Below are 23,849 nucleotides of genomic sequence, written 5' to 3' on the forward strand. Positions count from 1 at the left end.
AATAGATTTCTTGTGCCTGTATAAAAAATTTAAGCTACATCATGCAATACATAACATTTGTAGATACACATTTTTTATGCAAATAGTCAATATATATCTATTGTAACCGGTATGCTTTTTTTAGCCTGATATGTTTGCCTTGAGTAAGTAAAGATGATGACCCAGAAACCACTAGGTGTCACTATATCCTTCCAAGTCTGTCAATGGAAAGCTGTGCAGGAAAAGTTGGCTTTCCAAAATGCACCTGCTATGATCATTATCACAAATGTTATGTGTGCACCGAGATGTGCCTGCACATATAATATATGGTCAAAGGTTTTGGGACATCTGACTATCACTGCTGTATGAGCTTGGTGAACATTGCGGACATTTTTGCACCTAAAAACCCCTACCACTAGAAACTGAGCGATACAGCTGTTTATAGCCTAATACTGCCTGCAGGCCTCATGTGTGCCAACAATACCATTGGGCCCCATCATTAGACAGCTGAAGAGTCAGGACTAAAGACTGCTCCTTTACAGCTGCTACACATGGACCTTTGCCCCTTTCCTTAGTTTGAGAGGTACCGCTCAGGGAACACTGCACCATACCCTAGGGGCAGTTCATTAGAATGCACTCCAACTCAGTTGCAGCATTATTATGCACATTGCAGTTAAGGTTTATAAGCACTGTTTATTGCTGACTTTGCTGATTCATGTGTGGATTCCAGTCTAGTGGTACAAAATTATATTCTAAGTTACTTTGGCAAAGTTATTACACTGTCTAGCAGACTGTGTCCGAATTTACGTCCTGTGTGCTCATTTATGCTCAAACCACCATTTATTTTAACCTGTACCAAAACATTGAGTAGATTTACCACTAAACGGTCTTATGTCTATTTTCTGGCAGTAATTCACCGCCAAGTTAAAGCTATCTACACCGTGTGCTTAAATGTGCTTGCGATGACTTTCATTCAACCAGGTGTGTAAGAGGGACTGAGGTTGTTCTTGGAGTGGAAGCGCAGAACAGAGAACCCAGCAGTGGCGGCTGGTGTTTTTTTTGGGGGGTGCAGCTAACAACCCCCCCCGGTGGCACTACCCGCCACCCACTGTCTGCTGGTCTGTCCTTACCCCATCTAGGTGGCGGGCTGCAGGTAGCAGCTCCAGTGTCCTCGAGCATGGCGGACCCCATATAGGTGGTGGGCTGCGGGCAGTGGCTACGGTGTTCTTGAGCATGGCAGCTCCATCCGTGAATGCCGCTGCGCGTCTCCTCTCTCCTCCTCCTAGGCGTCCAATAAGATCGCCTGCCGTCTTGGCCAATTGGGAAATGGGTCTCATGACATGCTTCCTGTGTGGCGGGGAGGAGATTTTGTGTGAAAATAGCAAATATTCATTATAGGTGTGGTAAAAATGTGGCTCAACTATGGAGAGGGGGTTTTATCACCCCCAACCACTAGTGTAAACAAGTCTTACTTCTAGAACAGAACAAGGTCTTCCCCAAAGTTTTGCTACAATGTTGGAATGACACGATTGTCTTAAATATCTTTGTACTGTATGCTGTAGCATTAACTGTACCTTTCACTGGAACCACATTTAAACTCAATCATTTGAAGGGTTGTCCGCATACATACGTACAGTATAGGTACAGTATAAATATGGTATAGTCTCAGCACAGATGCAAGGTAGATGTGGTTGAGATGCAGTAAAAGTTTGGTATAATGCTGTTTAGGTGCAGTCTAGGTTTGGAACGGTATGGATTGGTTGCTCGCAGTGGCACAGGCCCTACTAGCAGTATAAGCACTAGGCAAATAGCCCTCTCACTAATCTCCCGAATGCTGTAGTGACCCTTCACTGCAAAAGGCGGGGCCCCATCGGTCTCTCCCCAAAAGCCTCAGGTGATCAGCAGTTGGAAGCAGAGGGTGAGGGTAAACTCCCAACCAAAGGTTCACTGTCTTTTCAGTTGCTGGTTGCTAATTCCTGACTTTTTAAAAGTGGTTCTTCTTTAAAGTAGGCTCAGACTAATGTCTTGTACACATGATCGGATTGTTGGAAAACAAAATTTTGTCCGAAGGGTGGCTCAAACTTGTCTTGCATACACACGGTCAAACAGATGTTTGCTAACAATTACAAAAGTAGTGATGTACTAGACGTACTAGACGTTTTTTAGCACTTTGGGCTCCTTCTGCTAATTTTGGGTTAGTAGAAGTTTGGCTAGTGTTGATTCGCGCTTTTCTTTTCACGTTTTTCATTTAGCGCTTTTCGGTTCGTGCTTCTCAGTTCGGTTCTGAACGGCCGAACTTTCATCCGACGGACTTGTGTACACACGATCAGAAAATCCGACAACACACATTTGTCCACGGAAAATTTGAAAACATGCTAGCCAACATTTGTTGGCGGAAAGTTCGACAACACACGGTCAGATTTTCCGCCAACAGCCTGACATCCAACATTTCCTGTCGGAAAGTCTGATCGTGTGTACAGCTCTTAAGTGTTAGCTCTCTGTCTATTTTCAGTGCGTGCTAAACCATATGTAATGGAAGCTTTTTTTTAATGACTATATTGTGGTTTATGTATGTCTATGAGACTCTTCCTTGTGGCACAGCAATCAAAGTTTTTTTTTATAGATACAAGGAAACCCTGGTTTTATTTAATACAAACACAGCTCAACTTACCAACCAGCCTGCCACCAACCAAATTATCCTGTCTAACAGTGTGCATTGAAAACAGGGGTTTCGTTTGCACAAATTTGCAAATATAGATGCATAATTATACTGTTAGACAGGATAATTCGGTTGGTTGTCCTTCCATGTGCTCCTTTCTGCCAAGGCCAGTTATAGGTGTGGGCAGTGGTCATTTGTTTATACTGTTGGAATACTGGTGAGGGGTTTACTGGACATTTTTGCTGCCATTGTGATATATGCTGTGTGTCAAGTGCACTTCAAGGAGGGATGGGCTCCCTCCGGGCTCACCTGCCCTCTGCCTATGCATTATCATTGAGTTAAAGTAAACGGCGTTACTTAACGCCATTACGTTAGAGGGTAACGAGTAATCTAAGTGATTACTCTTCCCCTCATGGTAATGCCGTTACCATTACTTGGGCGGCGTTACTGCAATTACATCTACCGCCATTGGGGGCGCAACAGATTGTCACGCACTGCGATCCGGAGGGTTCTCGGGGCTCGGCCTTAGCGGCTTCGGCCTAGCTCCGGAGCGGCGGCCATCTTGGTGCATCCGTCGGCTGTTTACAATGTGATTGCTCCGTCAAATGACGGAGCGATCACTTGTAAATAAACCGGCGTCATGGTGATGCTGGTTCCTCTCTCCCCTCTGTGTACAGATCTGTACAGTGGAGGGGAGAAATTGGATGGCAGCAGCGATGTGGGCTGGATCTGTAGTGCCCACAGCGCTGCTCTGTGACAATTGCAGTCACAGATAACCCTCCATACCCTGCCAATACTCTTCAGTACCCTGTCAATACCCTGCCATACCCTGCAATACCCTGCCAATACTCTGCAGTACCCTGCCAATGCTCTGCAATACCCTGACAATACTCTGCAATACCCTGACAATACTCTGCAATACCCTGACAATACTCTGCAATACCCTGACAATACTCTGCCATACCCAGCCATAACCAGCCATACTCTGCCATACTCGGTAATACTCAGCCATACTCTGCCATACTCTGTAATACCCAGCCATACTCTGCCATACCCAGCCGCACCCAGCCAATATTACAGTGGGGGAGATGACGTGGATATTACAGTGGGGAGATTGTGGATATTACAGTGGGGACTATATGGTGGTGGAATTTTCACAGGTTTTTGCAAATTCAATTATTAAATGCTGATCTGAAAAATGATCCGATCCGTGACTCTGATCTGAGGAACGATCCGATCCGTGAGTTTGGGGGGGACAGATGTACAGAGGGGAAACAGATATATGTTTGTGGGGGGATGACAGATGTGTAGTGGGGTACAGAGGGGGAACAGATATATGTGTGGGGGGGAACAGACGTGCAGGGGGGTACAGAGGGGAAATAGACGTGCAGGGGGGAACGCGCCCCTTGCTTACAGTAATACTAGACCCGCCCCTTAGAATATAAAAAAAAAGTCACAGTTACTTTGCTGAGTAACTAATTACTTTTCCAATGTAGTAACTGAGTTACTAACACAATTACTTTTTGGGAGAAGTCATTTGTAACTTAACTAATTACTTTTTTAAAGTAAGATGACCAACACTGTGCATTATAATGCATGTACTTCTACTATGGAGGCTCTCAAAATTTAGAGTTAGGACTGCAGATAATACTGGGGTGCTGTGAAGTGGCTCTGCAGCTTACTTATGTATTTGCAGATGTGTTTTTTTAACGTTAGTAGGATAATTTGTTTGGTCATAGGTTGTTCAGTAAGTTGAGCTGGAAATTTTCTTTGGTTTTGTTCAACCATATCCCTTAAGCCTCTCCCACTTTTCATTTTGACCACACCCACTTTTTCCACAGTACATGCAGGTCACTATTTTCATGTTCCATGTTCCCACTGCTGCAGCCGTTCCTCAACCCCCCCCCCCCCCCCCCTTCTCTAGTGATCTTTTCTCTGAACACATTGTTACAATGTTTTTTTTTAAAGTGGCTGAGTGGGGCTTCACCCACCCTGGCTGAATTCTGTGAATGAATGAACTACAAGTACCACAGCCTTTGCATCTGTCAGCTTGCGGTTCTTAATGAACTACCAGGGTGCTATTGAGAGCTCTGGTAGTTCATTGTCTCTTCCTGTCATCGTGTAACTGTTTGCCTGTATGGGATGTGAGCAGACAGTTTACATAGACAGTCTGCAGGAGTCCTGCATTGCACCCCGGATCTGCTGATACCGAGTGTAATTCTTTGCAGGCTCCTAGTAAAAATAAAAAATAAATGCACTTTTTTTACCTGCAAAAAGAAGGGCATTTCTTTTTTTTTTTTTACAAAGGTAAGCCTATCCTTTAAGTCTGGAATTTCGCTAAAGCAGTCTAAAACGTTACTGCAATAAACAGGACGCAAGCTGTACTACCACATGTCAAAGTCTCTATGATTGAGCCCACATCATGGGCAAACCACATCAAAGAAGGGGCATAGGCTGGTGGGGATATCATTGGCATGGGTCAATAAAGTTTGAGCAGACACTGACATGTGATAGTGTGGCTTGCTTCATGTGTATTGCAATGAGAGATAAGGTGGGAGACAAGCCATCACAGCTGGTACAGCTAGTTTGCAATATATCTAAGATTATTTGGTGTGCTTGTTTATTTGCGCCACACCCTTGCCAATTGAAACCAGCTTTTGAGTGTAAAAAAAAAGTCAAGGCAACCTACCACTAAAATGTTATATATGTATATGGCAAGAATGTTGGTAGGTCGCCATGATCTAATCATTTATTAAGTGCCTAGAATACAAATGGACAAACTTAGAGCTAAGTGAACACATATGAACATATTTATAAAGCAGTTCATCTGCCATTCACAGCAGGTGAATCTTTCTGGTTCATGTGTTTTAAATGAATGTGACTAATTCACCACAAGTGAATGCTTAGTAAAAGTTTCCTATACTGTATTGGGACTCACATGTGGGTACATGTCTGGCAAATCATATACAAATGTTGAAAAGGAAACAAGCACATGACTGAAATATTCCTAGAAGCATAAGAAAGAAACAAAATGAAAGAACCAATCCAAAATGATATTACATTTATAGGCAAGATCTCATTTCATTCCAGTTATAAAATTTGTGGACTCAAGTGGTAAGATCTCTCTATTACAATCTCTGACTCAGTTACCACCCACATGGGTGTGTTTAACCACTTCAGCCCTGGAAGGATTTACCCCTTTAAAGAGGGATTCCACCTACAAAAAAAATATTAAAAGCCAGCAGCTATAAATACTACAGCTGCTGACTTTTAATAAATGGACACTCACCTGTCCCGGGTTCCAGTGATGCCGGCAGCCGAGGCCGATCAATCGCTCGGCTCTCGGCTCCTGCCATTCTAGGTGAGGGAATCAGGAAGTGAAGCGAATCGGCTTCACTTCCCGGTTCCCTACTGCGCGGAATTGTCCGCGCTGTCTGAGACCCGTGTGTGTCCCAGCAGACAGCGTGGCAGGACAGGAAATGGCGTAGACTCCCATGGGAGTCTATGCCCGGAAGTGGGTGTAAATACCTGTCTTTGACAGGTATCACCACCCCCCTCCCCCCTGAAAGGTGCCAATTGTGACACTGCAGGGGGGGAGGGTTCCGATCAGCGGAGGTTCCACTTTAGGGTGGAACCCCCGCTTTAATGACAGGCCATTTTTTGCGATACGGCACTGCGATACTTTAGCTGATAATTGCGTGGATGTGCAACGATGTACCCAAATAAAATCGATGTCCTTTTTTCCTCACAAATAGAGTTTTCTTTTGGTGGTATTTGATCACTTCTGCGGTTTTTATTTTTTGCGTGCTATGGACAAAAAAAAGACAGAGAATTCTGCTACATATTTTTGGTAAAAAAAAACAAACAATAAGCATATATTTATTGGTTTGAGCAAAAGTTAGAGCATCTACAAAATAGGGTATGGATTTATAGCATTTTTGTTATTGTTTTTTTTTCTAGTAATGGCAGTGATCTTTAGAGGGATTGCAACATTGCAGCAGACAGATCGGACACCTAACTGACATTTTTGACACTTTTTTGGGAATCAGTGACATTATTCCAGTGATCAGTGCTAAAAATATGCATTGACATTGTACTAATGACACTGGCAGGGGATGGGTCAACATCAGGGGCAATCAAGGGGTTAAATGTGTTCCCTGGGTGTGTTTACTAACTGTATGGGGGATGGGCTGCCTGAGACAACATACAGATCCATTTTTCTGCATAGCAGAAAGACAGGATCTGTGTGTCATTCCCTGACAGAACAGAGATCAGCCTTGTTTACTTTGGCAGATCCCTGTTCTGTCTCTGTGGGGAACTATCACGGGCGGCCCGCTGATTGGCTCCCCTGCTGGCCAAATGGCATGGGTGCATCCACAGATTGCCATGAAAGTGCCCAACGTACACCTATGGTGATTCGTGCAGCCGGTGGTCGGCAAGCGGTTAAAGCTGAACTCTAGGTCTGATCTTTATTGCATACTCACATTGGTCCAGCCTCAATATCTCATACCTGTGGGATCACTGGTGAAGGTGACAATCACTGTAGTGTTCTGGAAATTCTATATGTAGCACTGACCCCCGAAGGAGCTGCTGGTTTTATTGGGCTTACCATTACCTTCTTGACCTCGCCTCCGTCTAGGGGTTCCCATGGTAGATGGCCCAAAGAAATGCAGAAACTGACACTGAATCTTCTTTTGGGTTATTTTTTTTTTTTTTTTTTAGTCTTTAAAATTTTTTTATTTTATTTGCTTTATATTCAGATTCACAAATATTGCCACAAAGTAATCACATACAATAATTCCCCTTACAAACAAATTTCCCTTATCCCCCCCTCCCCTCCCCCCTCCCCTATCAGCCCTCTCCCCCTCCCATTCCCTCCGACAATAATATTCAATTCACAATTATACCAAAAAAAGAAAATTTTAAATAGCATCAAACTTAAACAAATTACTCATTCCCTTCTCCCATCCCCCTCCCCACCTCTCATTCATTCCCTCCTTCATCCATCCCTCTTACAACTTACTCACCCTTTCTCATTTCTCACCCCACTTTCCCCATATTTTAACAAACTTCCCATAATTACCTCTTTTCCTATATATGTATTCCTCCTTTTTTATGTTATCTTTCACCCTTTCCATCCATTCCTTTACTGTAGGCGCTTCCCTCCTCTGCCATTTAAACGCAATTAATTTCCTCCCCTGAAAAAGGCATCTAATAACAGCTATGTGGATATCCCCTCGTACCTCCTCTCCTTCTATCAGTCCCATTATACAGATTTTAGCTTCTACTTCCAGTGATAACCCAAACACTTTATTAATTTTCCCTATTATTCCTACCCAATATCTGTATAATCTTGGGCATCGCCAAATCATGTGTATTAAATCTCCTCTTCGGTCTCCACACCTTTGGCATTCTGCGTCCTGTCTACTCCCAAATCTAAACAATTTAAGAGGAGTGTAGTATACCCTATGGATTAAATACATTTGAAATATAATATGTGATGGTGATAAGGAAACTTTCGCCCCCAATGCCAGAACCTTTTCCCACTGTTCTACCGATATTGGGCCCACCTCTCTTTCCCATTTTACCTTTTTTTTTTTCCTCTATTACCCCTTCTTGTTCTGTTCCCTTTAGATACCTATAGATCTCAGAAATACCTCCTTTCGATATATTATAACTTATAATTCTCCTTAGTACAGGCATCTTACTCCATTCCAACTTCCTGTCTCTAAATTGTGCCTCTAACGCATGTTTAATTTGTATATAATTAAGGAGGTAATAAGCCGGAAACCCGTATTCATCCCTTAGTTCCTGAAATGTTTTCAGTCTCCCGTCCTTATATAACTGCGCTAAGAAGTGTACGCCCCTCCGATCCCATTCTGCTAGTCTCCCCATTTTCTTAATTTCCTCCAAATTTTTATTTTCCCATATTGGTGAGAGTTCTGTATATCCTCTATACCCCAATATTACTTTTACCTCCTCCCAACTCTTTACCATCAGTTGGACTGTGGGGCAGCTGGTCCTAAATGAGTCGGCTTCCACTGCTTCCGCGACCGTATTATGTGGAGTATCCCTCCCCAGGGGACCACCCCCCTTTCCTGTCGCTGCTACTAGGTTACCTCCCCTCATATACTGTAATTGGGCAGCCAGAAAGTAGTATCTCATATTAGGTAGTGCCATCCCACCCATTTCCCTTGGTCTCTGTAGTACTTGTAAGCTGATTCTTGCCACACTGTTCTTCCATATCACCTCTCTAAACAAACTTTCTATTTTTTTAAACCAATATTTTGGAATCCAAACCGGTGAGTTTTGTATAACATATAATATTTGAGGCATCCACACCATCTTAATTAAATTGCACCTACCGGCTACTGACAAGGGGAGGTTCTTCCATATTCTAATTTTACGCTTTAATTTTGCCATAAGTGGAACTAAATTCCCTGCTATATACTGCCTTGGGTCTGCCGTCATATTCACTCCCAAGTACTTCATTTGTTTAACTATTTCTATTTGGGATACCTGTACTGGCAGTGGGGTATCGAGGGGATCCACTGGTAGGAGAGCAGATTTTTCCCAGGTAATTTCAAGTCCAGAGAAATACCCGAATTCTTTTATCAGGGTCATTGCCGCCACCAACGAGGGCCCCGTGTCCCCTAAAAACAACAGTACATCGTCTGCATACAAAGCAACCTTTTCCTCTTCATTCCCTCTTTTAAACCCCCGGATATCCTGCGCCTCTCTCAAGGCTATCGCCATAGGCTCCATCGAGAGAGCGAAAAGCAGGGGCGACAAAGGGCACCCCTGTCTTGTCCCCCTCTCCAAATGAAATCCCTCTGAACATTCCCCATTTATTATCACTTTCGCCCTTGGATCTGTATACAGTACTCTTATCCATTGCATAAATCTCGGACCAAATTGAAATTCCGCCAACACCCTCCTCAAATAATGCCACTCCACACTATCGAAGGCTTTTTTCGCATCTAGGGACATAACTGCTCTATTCCCTTTGTTTTCTGAAGGAATCTGAATGTTTAAATAGGCTCGTCTCACATTCATATTTGTGGACCGCCCTGGGATGAACCCAGTTTGGTCCTGATGTACTAATTTTGATATTATATTTTTTACCCTTGTTGCAAGTACTTTTGCCAAGATTTTAACATCTGAACACAATAACGATATAGGTCTATATGATGCGGTCTCCAATTGGTTTTTCCCTTCTTTTGCTAGGACCACCACTGTGGCCTCCATCATTGATTGCGGCAGCTGTCCCGCTTCAAAAGCCCCATTGAGCACCTGTAGGAGAGCCGGTAAAAGTATCTCCCCAAATTTTTTATAAGTCTCTATCGGCAGTCCATCCGGACCTGGGGCTTTCTGATTTGTCATTTCTGCTGTTACTTTTTGCAGCTCCTCCAGGGTCAATGGTGCTTCCAAGCCCTCCCTATCTTCCTTCGACAGCCTGGGTAATGTTATTTTCCAAAAAAATTCCTGCATCTCCCCCTCTACTTCGGAGTTTGAAACTTTATATAGTTCCTCATAATATTTCCTAAACTCTTCCACTATTTCAGGTGTTGACTTCCTCATACCTCCCTCCCTGTCCAATATCGCCGGTATTATTGGGGACAAACTATTTGATTTAGCAATCAATGACAATACCCTCCCCACTTGTTCCCCTTCGCCAAAGAAGGACTGCCTCTGGAACTGCCTTTTCTTCTCCTCTTTCTCCCATATAAGTCTTTTATATTCTACCTGATTTTTCTCCCATTCCTTGGAGCTTTCTTCTGAGGGGGCCCTTATATACCTCTCTTCTGACCTCCTTACCCTTTCTTTTGCTTCTATTTCCTTTGCTAACCCATTCTTCTTAATCTGCGATATCTTTTTTATTAGTTCCCCCCTTAAGAAGGCTTTCAAGGTATCCCACATTATTCCCAGGGACGTAGATCCCACATTTATGCTCAAAAATTCTTTTAGATTTTCTTTTACCCCCTCCATGTTATCCATTAGTTCTAACCAAAATGGATTTATCTTCCATTCCCTTTTGCTACATCCTCTCCCTATTGTCATTGAAAACATTACCGGTGAATGGTCCGAAATTCCCCTTGGCTCATACTCCACTTTCTCCACCATCCCCAGCGCCTCTTCATTACACAGCACCATATCGATCCTGGACAAGGTGGAGTACGTCTTAGAGTGACAAGAATACTGTTTTTTTAAGGGGTTCCACCTTCTCCATATATCCACAAAACCTGTTTCTTCACAGAATTGAAATAACAACCCATTAGGTCCCTCCCTACTACCGACCTTCTGTGGGAACCTATCTATTTTTTGATCCATTATCATATTAAAGTCCCCTGCTATTATGACTGGGATTCCAGGCTTATCCTTTATAAACTTCAGCAGTTCATATAATATTTCTGCATTAAATGGTGGTGGGATATACACAGTTGCAATCACACATACTCTATCTTCTATACCACAAAAAAGGAACACATATCTCCCTTTAACATCTATGATGCTCTGCCTGCAGGTTAGACCCGACCCAGGATCTATTAAGACACTCACTCCCCTTGAGTAGGAAGTGTATGTAGAGTGATATTGTATCCTATATTTTCTGTGTCTTAGCACACTGATTGTATCTCGGTCCAGGTGGGTCTCCTGCAAACAGAGCATCCCGTAATTACCCATATTCCCCATGGAAAATAACGCACGTCTCTTCAACTGTTCCTTCACCCCCCGTACATTCCAAGAACAGATTTTAACCTTTTTAGTGAAGTTCCCTACCTTACTGCTTACTCCCATATTTAAAGCCTAAAAACACAATATCATACTTTTATTCTCCATTCTACGTGCTTTCTCTGTGTTTTCACACGTGATCTCCCCCTTACTTTTTTTTTTTTTTTCTCCCCTGTGCTCCAAAATTTTAGTCCCACACATATTTTGTATCTCATATTTACCATATTTCTTATGCACATTTTACACACATTTTATATAGATTGAACAATATTATTTCCTTGTGCCTCCCTTAATTTCATTTTCTTGTGCCCTTTTTCACTGACCACCGTATTTAATGCAATTTCACACATCAACTTTATACTTAAATATTTTTTGTGCAATTAATAATCCTTTACCATGCCTACCTATATCCTTTCCTATCCTTTCAACCTCCTTTCTCTCGCTATCATTCATCCATTCATACTCCCCATCCCTTTTTTCTTTCCCCTCCCCAACCCTCCCATGCCCCACTTGGGGCCCTTCTAAGGGGCTTCCAACATGACCGTTTTTACCTCCCAGGGTGATATATCCTCCCCACCTACTCACCCTACCCACCCACTCCCATTACTCTTATTTCTATAACAAAAAATAGTCCACATTACTGCCGAGAAAAAAAAAAAAAAAGGGAGGGGGGGAAGAAGAGAGGGAGGGAGACAAACAGAGCAATATGGGGGCATTCCCTCTTAGTCCAGAAAAAAGGAAAAAAAAAAAAGGAAAAAAAATGTCCATTTTCTTTCTGTTTTCATATTACAGCATTCCCCTCTGTTGCAGCAGACATTTATTTTCCTCCAACCACGACTTAACTTCTTCTGGACTATTAAAAAATATGTTTTCCCCAAATGCTGATACCCTCAACTTTGCCGGATAAAGCAATGCATAATTTACTTTAAGACTCTGCAATTTCTTTTTGCACTCTATAAACTTGGCTCTCTGTCCTTGCAGCTCTGGGGAAAAATCCGGATACAATGAAATCTTTATCCCATTATATTCAAGATTACGCAGTTCTCTTGCTCTTTGAAGGATAACAACTTTATCTCTATAGGACAGCAATTGGATGATTATGGGTCTAGGATGACTTCTTCCTTCCACCATCCTAAACGGAATTCTATTCTTTCGATTGCAAAAAATCTTGATAGCTTCTCACTCCCTACTTTATCCTTTATCCATATTTCCATAAATTCAGCAAGATCATTGCCTTCACTTTTCTCCGGAAAACCTAAGACTCTGATATTTTTCCTGCGTATAGTATTTTCCATATTGTCCATTTTAGCCATACACAAATTTAACTGTCCCTTCATCATTTGCATCTCCTGTTTCAGCGGGAGTACATCATCCTCCACCTGGCTGACTCTCTCCTCCATATCTGATATACGGGCCACAGTTTTCTGTACTTCATTTTTAAGATTTAACCCATCTTCTCTTATCTGCTTTAATTGATCTGATACATCATCCAATGATAATTTACATGTATTCACCGCAGAAAGAATTTCTTTTAGTGATGGTTCTTTACCTTTTGCCCAAATTTCTCCTTCTGTACTTATCTCAGTGTCCCGTCCAGTCCCCCTCTCTAAGGAGAGATTACTCACGGACGCTTGTGCTTCCGATATTCCACCCATTACACCCGTAGTGTCCGACCGGACTGCCATACATATTGCTTTATTTAAACTTGTCGGCTCTAATTCGGTCGTCAAGCCCTGGCTTTTCCTTCCGACCGTTTGCACGGCTGCAGTACTCTGCGGCCGCCCCTCTCTGACTTGCACGTTCTTTTTGGGTGTTTGGTTTGGAGTCTGATTAGGCGTATGGGCATATCGCTCCAGTTTAGAAGCGGCGGCAGCAGCAGCAACGCCTGTCAGCCCGGTCGAGTGACCAGCCTTATCTTTGGAGCTACGTAATGTTTGTGATCCATTATGTGTGGTCGCCTCCTCCACCCCCCTTTTCCTGGTCATACCTTCAGGTCTTACGTCTCTTCCACCGGGGGGGGGGGTATCGCTCAATCCCTCCCTTCGCTTTGATTCCCTCTCTCACAGGGTTTCTTATGAGGGGATCGATGTTCCTCTGTGGGAGAGCTTCCTGTGGCGACCTTCACATACCTCCACTGTTGCGCCGTTCGGTCAACCGAATGTACCGTTATTCTCACTTTGGTGGTGTCACAGCTTTGCAGCGTCCCCTCGTTTCGGCACCTCAACGCTCGGCCTCTCCTTCCCTCCTCCTCCTCCACACTACCTCGGCAGCATTAGTCTCTGGAGCGAGCGGTAGGTCTGAGCCCGCCGCGACCTCTCACCCTGACATCCGGTCACGCCCCCTTTTCCTAAAATCTTTGGGGTTATTTATTTAGAAGGTAATACAGTCTCTTAATTTAGGGTAGAGGGTTAGGAAGAAAGTTCAGGTACTTTTGGAACTGCAAAAATAGAAAGTCTCTTACAGAGGAAATACAGAGAATGAACCTTTCACAGCTGGATTCTCGCAACCTCCGGATAGACCTCCTCTCACTAGGCCTAGCAGCCGGCAGGGTGTTAAGTAAAGCAAAGTCTCTGCCACAGACTTGGATGTAGAACACTTGAGAAACAAAGTCCCTGCCACAGACTTGGATGTAACTGAGGGACATAGACAAATTTAGAGAACTATCATACGGTACCAGTATCTCTCAGCCGGTCCAGCTATACCGTAGGAATATAGATCCACAAAGTGTCCTTCAACTGAGCCTCGAGACTCCTTCACAGAATCCAGCCTTGCGCATGGCCTTCCTCCCATGGATGCTTCTCCAGTTGCTGGACCTCTCCTCAGATAAGACGGCACCGGACCACCCCTGGATCATTAGGGCCTCAAATCGATTCAGGCCTGTGCCTGCAGTTGCTTCACCTCGGGCTATCCAGGCCTGGGCTCGGAAATTGCATGGATCCGCACCCCATGCCAGGAGGGCCATGGGGGCTGGTCAGGAGGACCAGGACAAAACAGACAGAAAATATCTTCTGGACCGGAACCCCGAAGCACGTGATCTCAGTACCCTAAATACCACCTCCCAGAATGCACAGCAGGAAAGCACTCCCACTGGGCTGGCTCCGAGAAAAGAATGACACTCAATACACCCAACTAGACTGCGTTCTACCATTTGCTGGCGGTGACAGCGACACCTGCAGCCAAGGAGAGCTCAGTGCAATTCAGCTAGACTGGTACTGAAACCATAATTTAGCAAAATTAGCCCCAAAACCCAACTGTGGTTTTAGGAATATAAATTTTTCAAAACATATAGCTGATGTTCGTCAGGAGCCGGCGCTACATATAGATCGGCAACTCCTATCTTCACATTGATCAGTGGTTGCTAATTAATAATAACTACTGCAGTAGGGAGCAGATACAAAAAGATACACTCTGCAGTTTTCCAAATCACTGTTCCGAACTAAAGATTTTTATGCACACATTTACTGTACATAGGTTGTAGGCCGGTGCACGCTACTTTCTCCATGGCAGAGGGCTCTCTCCAAAGCGACACTGCTATTAGAAAGGAAGTCAGGTTCCTCCATTGGATGCTTCCACCCCATGTGACTTAAGCAGCCATCATGGGTCAGCCAGAACCTATTTAAGGCACTGGCCCCTGATACACTTTTTGCAAGTGGACAGAGTAGGGACAGGTACCCTGTCTGTTAGGGACAGAACTAAAGGCAGGGAAAGTTTGATGAGGAGGGAAAGCTCTTCTGGACTCCTGCCTGATTGGGCACCTGACGGCCAGGCTGCATTCTTCTCCCTCAACAGATGCTGTCATCCCGGCTGGAGCATGCTATTGCAGCTGTAAGTGTACCCAGCTGGGTAGCTATCCCTCCATGTTTGTTGGGAACTATTGCTGCTTTGCTACAATACAAGTTCTTATTATGCCTGCCTGTGTGGGGTATTGTCTTCGCACCACTCTGCACCCCACATGCAAGGTATCACATAATAATATTACAATTGTGCTTTTATGGTTACAAGGCGCATAACATAGACAGGCTAATTTCTTATCAGGACTCAAAAGAAGGCAAATACGTGAATAAAACATTATTAGTGCCGTGCACACAATAAGTGCATTGTGCAATATCTAAGCAAAGCATCCAAAATGGAATAGTTTACATACATAAATTACTGTTTCTTTAACAGTAGTAATTAGCGCTACTACAATGATCGTGACAATCTCCTGGGTGCTTCTGGGGCTCTGTGCGAGCAGGATTCTCGCTGTACACTGACCACAGGGGGTCGCTTGCTTGGCACTGTCACTTTTTTTCCAGTGTGCCTTGTATTTTTTTTTTTTATTTAATACAAGATGTCCCCTGAATGGACAAGGTGGAGGGGTTGTGATGTCACACTCTCCATCTCATCCAATTACAGAATGCCTTGTATTCCTTTAAAAAAGTACAAAGCAATTCTAGCCCCCTCTAGTTAGGATTTTTGGTCTATGCCAGGAGGGCTGGTGAGTGAGCACAGTTGGGAGGACTGGGGAGGCACACTTGGTTGAACTGGGGGATTGCAGTTTGAGATAGGTGCAGAACCAAAAGAGAGGACTGTGGGAAGGGCAGTGGAGAGGTCTTTGCAGCCATGCTGGCTGGCAGGGCCTGAAGGGAGCTATCTTGGAGTGGTAGCTGAGCAGAAGACAGTTAGCACCGGAACTATTTGTACACCACAGGGGCCTGAGGTCCCTGCCCACAAAAGGCAGTTCACTGAGGCCTGGCTGAATGAGTGTCAGACCCAACCATGCTAGCTAGTCTGGAGGAGTGACAGTTTGCAGCAACGGAAGTGTTGATGGAGTAACGATGTGCACTGAATTACCTGGGCATCCCATAATTTCCCATTTCCCCATCCAAGTTCAAAACAAAAAACACAGCTTATGGACTGTTCTATGTCTCCGAGTGTCTAAGAGATGGATGTCTGGCTAGGCAGGGTGACAGGTGAACCACTACATTCATCAACCTCTACGGGGGCATGGCTACACATTCTATGAATAGTAGAAGTACCAAATGAGTTATCCTCTGTGGCCAGTGTGTAGAGGGGAAGCCGCTCTCACAGGACCTGAAAGATTGCTGCTAGCACTGTGCTAGCACCTACTGCTACTGCGAGTGTCACTTTCCACAACAGTCCCTCGGGTATGAGATATGCATAATTACATTGTGCCAAACTAAACCAATGTAGATATGCAATAAAGATCATACCTGGAGTTCAGCTTTAAGTCTTTAATTATCTGCATCAACCACTTCTGTTGCATCCACTCTGATATAAAATAAATGAAAAGCAAACATTCAACAGAGCCTTTTACCTGAAGATCCTGCCAGTAACACACTTTTTGTCTTATTCCGGCCATACATGGATCCAAAAAATAAGGCTTGTTCAGCAGGGACTTGATGAATTTTAATCCATGCGTGGGTACCTTGGCACCAGCTTGTCAGGTTTTTTTCCCAATTGATCAGTGCCGCCGGATGCACTGATCATTGCATACGGATGTGGGGAAGGCTGCTCATCGTCAGAACACAATAGCAAAGTGAGGATTCCTCCATCCACATCGAAAGTATGGAAGAGGGAATTCAACAATTTTTTTTAACCAGCTGGTTAAATGAAAAAAACAGGATTAATGTCTTAGGCTGACAATGCTTACTTAAAATATATCTTGGAAGTAGCAGCATTGTAACCCAAGGGCAGAAAGTGTGTTGGGAATGCAGAACACACCCCACTCCCATTGTCTCCATACCATAGTGTGGTGTTCTGTAGTCCACAGAAAGAACTGATAACAATGTTGGAGATTTCAGTGCAGTATAGCTCACTAGATGAAGTGAGAACTTACGGTATTTCTGGCAGAATCAACAGGTATTATTTTGCACTTAACAACTATAACAGAAGACTTAAAATGGTAAGTTTATCAGACTAAATGGTAGTAAATAAGATATGCTCATTGTTAGGGTTTGCATACACTTTCATAGAAGCAAAGGTAATAAGAAAATATTGCTACCTCCAAATGCAAACATAGAAAGCAGGCTATTGCACTTTGATAGTATAATTTTCATCAAGCATCTTTTTTTAAATGTATGTTTAAAAACATTGAGAAGAATACATTTCCCCCTTAGATCATTTGTTTAATTTAATGTATATTTTGCTAACATTTTAATCTATATGTTGTATTATTCATTTACTTTAATAGGTAAAAGTACCACTTGGAACTGTAAGATATTCCCCCCTTGTATAAGAAAAACTTTTTAGTCTAAAAAATACAATACTGTACTTTACATAAAAAAAATTGAAAACCAAACCATTCAGTGGGAACCCCCCAAAACCTATACGATGCAACTAGCAGATGTGTAAGCCCACACATATTAGTATAGGTTTGACAAGGACATACTCCCAGAGGCATAGGAGTGTGAGACTTCTGGAATGCTAAAGTTCTCTGAATGTCAACTCAGACAACACAGAAAGAAAACTTCCATAAGTAACAAAAGTTTTTTTCTGCAGTATTTTATTTTTATATATTTTTTTACATAAAACCTATTGTGTCATTAGCTCAGGTGTCCCCAAAACTATAATTTAAGGGCTCAATCATATGGGCAGCTAAGGGGCATGTAGGTGGGGTGCAGCGTGGTGCAATAACACACACATGCGATGAAAGCCAAGTCCCGGGACCCTTTAGGCCTAAAGTGACCTCCAGAGTTAGGGGCAGCTGACATCCTTCTGTGTGGGTTACGAGGCATGGTGGGTGTAATGCAAGGTAGATTAATGGGCACCAGACACTTTTTGAATGCAAAGAGATTTATTTTCTCTTAAGCAGAACTGTGGCAGAAAGTGTTAGGGCCAGGACACCCTTTAGTAGTTGAAATGTTAATTTAGCAGACTCTGAGACTTCTATAGGTAGACTGCCATTCAGCGAAAGGCATCCACCATGACACTACATCTGCATGAATAGGACCACTGTCTCCTATGGCAACAATCTTGAAACAGTTTCTAACAAAAAGGTGTTAATGAACTTATTCACTTCTTCTACAATCTCCTATTGTCACTCAACTGAGCTCCCAGTCTATCACTTAGACCTGCTGATCCACTGTCACTGGATCTCCTGAGCTCTTCCAAACTTCTCACTGAGTATCTTCCTCAATCGTCACCCCCGTGTCCCTGCTGGGTCCCTAGCTTGGCACTCACAGATACTCCTCAAGCGTCACCCCACTGGCCTGCTCGGTCCCTGACTTGGCACACAATATAGCTCTGCAAGCATCCCTGGCTTGACATCTGCTGAATTTTCCCAATTCTTCACTGTCCCCGGTTGGTGAGGCTACTGATCTGGTACTTGCTTCAGCTACTCACAGTGGCCCCTGGTAGTAAGGTGGTGATAGCTTCCCCTCTACCTCCGACCACAACAGGTTCTGCGGCCGGCAGAACCATTACTTCTGATTGTACTGCAAGCTGCAATCCCAACCCTACGCTGCTCTCTTGCTTCTGGATAGGCCCTCAGACAGCCTAGCAGCCAGATGTCCCTGGGATAGGCCTCAGACTCTGGCCTAGCAGCCCAGGGCAGCACAACACACGTCCACCCAGGCAGCCATCCAGGTGGCACAGAACCCCGATCACCTGACTCCACCCAAATAAAAAGGCACTCCCAGCATTCCAAGGGACCCAAGAAAACCCTGCTCATTGCTGAGACGCAACATTTTTTCCTAATCTGTCCATGCATTGCCCTTGTCTTATCTAATGCCACCAGAGACCCCGCCATCTAGTGACAGAAGAGAGAAATGCAGCAATTCCAGAATTAGGGGGAAATTAATTGATCAGCTATCAATCGGCCAAGGCAACTATGACTTGGCAGGTAAATTTGTTAGCAACCCTGTCTAAACATCAGGGTGCTACAGAAATAATGCAAAGACATTTCACAATAAACCCGATGGAAAGACAACCCAACCACAAACACACACAGATCCATCAGTGTGTAGAGGGCAGGATATAGCCAAAGAGACAGTGCCTGTTAGGAGGGGCAGAGTGCAGTCTGTGCCCAAACGAGATGTCCAGAGAAACTGCAAGCCCTATGCTTTCCCAGCTCTTCAGGAACATTTCCCTGCCACTAGTTCTGTCCCTACCAGGTGGGGTACCTGTGCCCACTCGCAAAATGCACACCAAGCCTGGGAGCCAGGGCCTTAAATAAGTCCTGCCTGACTCAAGATGGCTGCTAGAGTCACATGAGGCCCACAACATCCAATTGGATCACTTCCCCAGTGACCCAGGAAACCATAGGGGAACAATGTTCCTCTTGACTTCCTTTCCAGCTGCAATGCTGCTGCAGAATAGTGTCACCCGCAGTGGAGAAATTATACTGCATCTGCCTTACTAGGTGGTAAAAGCAAGCCGTTCAGCAGTTTTATAGCCCCTGGCTGTCCACCTGTAGCCAGCAGCTGGCTACTGTTCCTGCAATTCAGGGACAGTGTACAGTGTTAATTAATGTGGGGTTGTCTCCCTTTATTGTTGGCTTGAACTCTATATGTCATTTCTTTTCAGACTAAACTTGGAGCAGAGCAAAGCATCGTGGGATGTGTAGTTCAGAATGTGAAGGTCTTAATTCTAGCAGGACTGACCTGAACTACCACTACCAGAATGCTGAGAATACCAGACAACTGGGAGAGGATATAAAAGGGATGGCCTACTTCACGCTCTTGGGACGCCGGCTTGGATTCTGCCAGCAGGAGCTGTGTCAGTGTTAGCTGCTGCTGATTTGTGGTCCGCACAGCGGGGATTCGTACAGCTGCATTCAAAGGGATATATGCCAACAACATGGCTTCTCCATAACAGCGGTCTGGAGACTGTCCCAGATCTTCCAGCGATGCCTGCACTCCATATCCGAGTGGGCTGCGGCATGTTGTGACGGGGTCAGACACCATTCCCAGATCCAAGAATCAAGGGGGAGTTCCTGAACAAGCTTTCTTCACCATCACCTGCATCACTGCCAGCGGCTTCTGTATCCAGTGTGGTGAGCGGGTGTTTGGCCATATAGATTAATTAGAACACTGCATACAGTATATACATCATCTACTTAATCCAGCTTTCGGGGTACTTGTGGTGCCACTGAAGTCAGTCTTTACAATCTGTATCCTATTCACATCTTTATTAACAGCAATCCTATCGGATACAATAATATCAAAGCCATATGGGAAAAGATCAGCAAACTTTGTTATACTTAAAGGGGTTGTAAAGGTAAATTTTTTATTTTCTACATAGGTTCTTTTAAGCTAGGGCATTGTTGGTTCACTTACCTTTTCCTTTGATTTCCCTTCTAAATGTTTTTTTTCTTTGTCTGAATATCTCACTTCCTGTTTCTCCTCAGTAAACTTCTCACCATCATCCGAGCTGGTGGTTAGTCAGCCAGAACAGCTTACTGAACAGCTTACTGGGGTGAAACAGGAAGTGAGAAATTTAGACAAAGAAAACAAAGAAAAAAACATTTAGAAGGGAAATCGAAGGAAAAGATAAGTGAACCAACAATGCACTAGCTTAAAGGAACCTATGTAGAAAATAAAAAAATTACCTTTACAACCCCTTTAACTATCCAGGAATACTTTATTCATAACACTATAAAGCTAGCTGAAGACTGCCAGATTCCAAGGAGTAACATTTCAACCTTTATATCCTCTCCTTATTTGCTCAAGTGACTGAAGTTATTTAGCACAAAAAGATCTACTTTTATCCTCTGAAACTCGATTTAAAGGAGCCGGCCAATTTAGATAAATTATTTTGCATAGTGTTGGGTTATGTTGTATTAATGTTAATGGCCTATGGGTCAATGAGAGTGAATCTGACAAAGAAAATAAAGTGCCAGTTCCCTACACCTCTGCTGACCTGTTCACATAGGTCTCTGTGAACGTATAAGGGTTTGACTACGTTTGAATCATACTGTGTACTTTGTACTTCCTTTTATTATTGCAAGAATCTCACAGTGTTATATTGTTCAGATAACAATACCTCGATAATCTACAGTGCTACATTTTACACATTCAGGTGTCCATTTTACTACAGTAAAACAAACGGTTCCATTGATATTGTGCAAGTCTTTTATTATTGGTAACCATTGGTAAAAATGACTGAACCCAGGGTGTCAGACGCGATGGAAGATTTGCAGAGTCGGGGGAACCAGTGGGGTACAGATTCTATCAGCGGCCATTATGAGGGTAGTGTTACACTCCTAAGGAAGGACACGCAGCTGTTCAGTGCTGTGCACATGTCGCTGGCATGATCCTGTGCTTCATGGGCGCGGCAGAGATTAAACCCCATTTCACATTTGGCAGACAGTATCGCCCCTAAACGTGACCCATTCTAGTAAATGGGTCCAAACCACAACCATCCTGCAACCATGTGCAATACAACATATTGCCTCCAAGCCACCTGTCAACTGCCCTGGAAAAAACGATCCGCAGCAGATCACTTTTTAGATGTGCAGCAAGAACTGCCCCCCCCCCCCCCATTTGAATGGGGACTAAGCATCCCATATTTATTATAATCTGTGTACATATCAAACAAAAAAAATTAATATGTATAATTTGCTGCTCAGCAATCCAGTATGTTTTCATGAGCCTATGTACAACTACACAGCACCTACGCAGTTTAATCCTTTATAAAAATATCTAACACATATAAAAACACTGACCACAACTTTCCCAGAAAGAAATTGGCACGTACTAGATAAACTGTCAGTACATAAAATAGTTGCAGATAAGGAAAGTTATTTTATCAAGAGCTAGGATACATTTGCCTTGTAGATGCTAAATAAAAACATAAACTTAATTCAGTGACAGGGACAGTTTGACTTTTTTGCCCATAGTCCCTAGCACTCAGTGAGATCATAAGTGATTTAGGATATTCACAATTAGGTATGAGCACCCCCCGGTGCGGTTCGCAGCAGATCATGCGAACAGGCAAAAAATTGTGAGAACACCATTAAAGTCTATGGGACTCAAACGTGAAAACCTAAAGTGCTAATTTTAAAGGCTAATATGCAAGTTAGGCCTCATGCACACGGACGTTTTTACAGCCACTTTTTTGAGCTTTTTTTGCAGCTTAAAAACGGCTGTCCATGTTAGTCTATGGCTTCATGCCCACCTAGGCGTTTTTGAGCTGCAAATGGCATAGGCGTTTTTAAGCTGTAAAAAAAACCCAGGACCAGTGCGTTCCGTGGCGTGGAGCTAGAGCTGTAAAAACGCGAATCGCGGGAAAACGCGCAAAAACGCGCATAAACGCGCAAAAACGCGCATAAACGCGCAACATATTTTCTTTGTTTTCTGAGTGCTATAGCCAAGAGATGTGTTTCTTAAAAAACGCTACTTAACGCTAACACTAAAAAACGCGCAAAAACGCCAATGCAAAACGCGGTAAAAATCACGTTTTTAACAACAATTTTTCCAGGCATCGGAGCTAGCTTTGCAGCCAGTTTTTTAAAACGTCCGTGTGCATGAGCACTTATTGTCATAAAAAGTGATTGGGGACCCGGGTCCTGCCCCAGGGGACATGTATCAATGCAAAAAAAGTTTTAAAAATGAAAATTTTTTCAGGAGCAGTGATTTTAATAATGGTTAAAGTGGTGTTCCACACACCAAAAAAAAAAAAAAAAAAAAAAGCTTAAAATAAAAAAAACATTTGGAAAAAAACAAAAATTTAACTCACCTCTAAATGCCTGTTGCTAGGGGTCCCTCGTAGTCTACCTCCTTCAGTGCCTGGGCTCCTGACGTCACTTACCCTCAGTGCAGGAAAGGCTGAGCTCCGCCCCCTCCCTCTTGTCAGTCATCTGGGACACGTGACAGGTCCCAGATGACTGCACGGTTAATCACGGCACGCGGCGCCGCTGGTGCATGTGCAGTGGGTGCCCGGCAGTTGCAAAGCTGGTGCCGCAGAGAGGAGGGGGGCCCTGGGACAGGTGAGTGTCCGATTATTAAAAGTCAGCAGCTGCAGTATTTGTAGCTGCTGACTTTAAATTTTTTTTTTTTTTTTTAGGGGAAACTCCTCTTTAAAGTGAAACAATAAAAGTGAAATATTCCTTTAAATATCATGCCTGGGGGGGGTGACTATAGTATGCCTGTAAAGTGGCAAATTTTTCGTGTGTTTAGAATAGTCCCTGCACAAAATGACATTTCTAAAGGCTGTAATATAATGTTGCCCCCCCCCCCCCCCCTCAGCCCATTACCAGGCTCTTTGCATTTGGTATGGATATTAAGGGGAACCCCGCACCCAAATTGAAAAATAAGGCCGTATATACTCTGAACAGCAGCAGCATACAGGCGGTCCCAGGGTTACAAACAAGATAGGGACTGTAGGTTTGTTTTTAAGTTTAATCTGTTTGTAATTTGGAACAGGTACATTTTGTTAGTGTAGCTCCAGACAAAAAATCTATTTTTAAGCTTTTTGGAAGGGAAGGGTTACCATCACCCCTGTAACATTTGTTTTCCCGTCTGTGCCCCTGTTCAGAAGA

Source organism: Lithobates pipiens, unplaced genomic scaffold (genome assembly GCF_037356315.1).
Source record: "Lithobates pipiens isolate NorthernLeopardFrog02 unplaced genomic scaffold, aLitPip1_a1.2 Scaffold_10, whole genome shotgun sequence".
Classification (NCBI taxonomy): domain Eukaryota; kingdom Metazoa; phylum Chordata; class Amphibia; order Anura; family Ranidae; genus Lithobates; species Lithobates pipiens.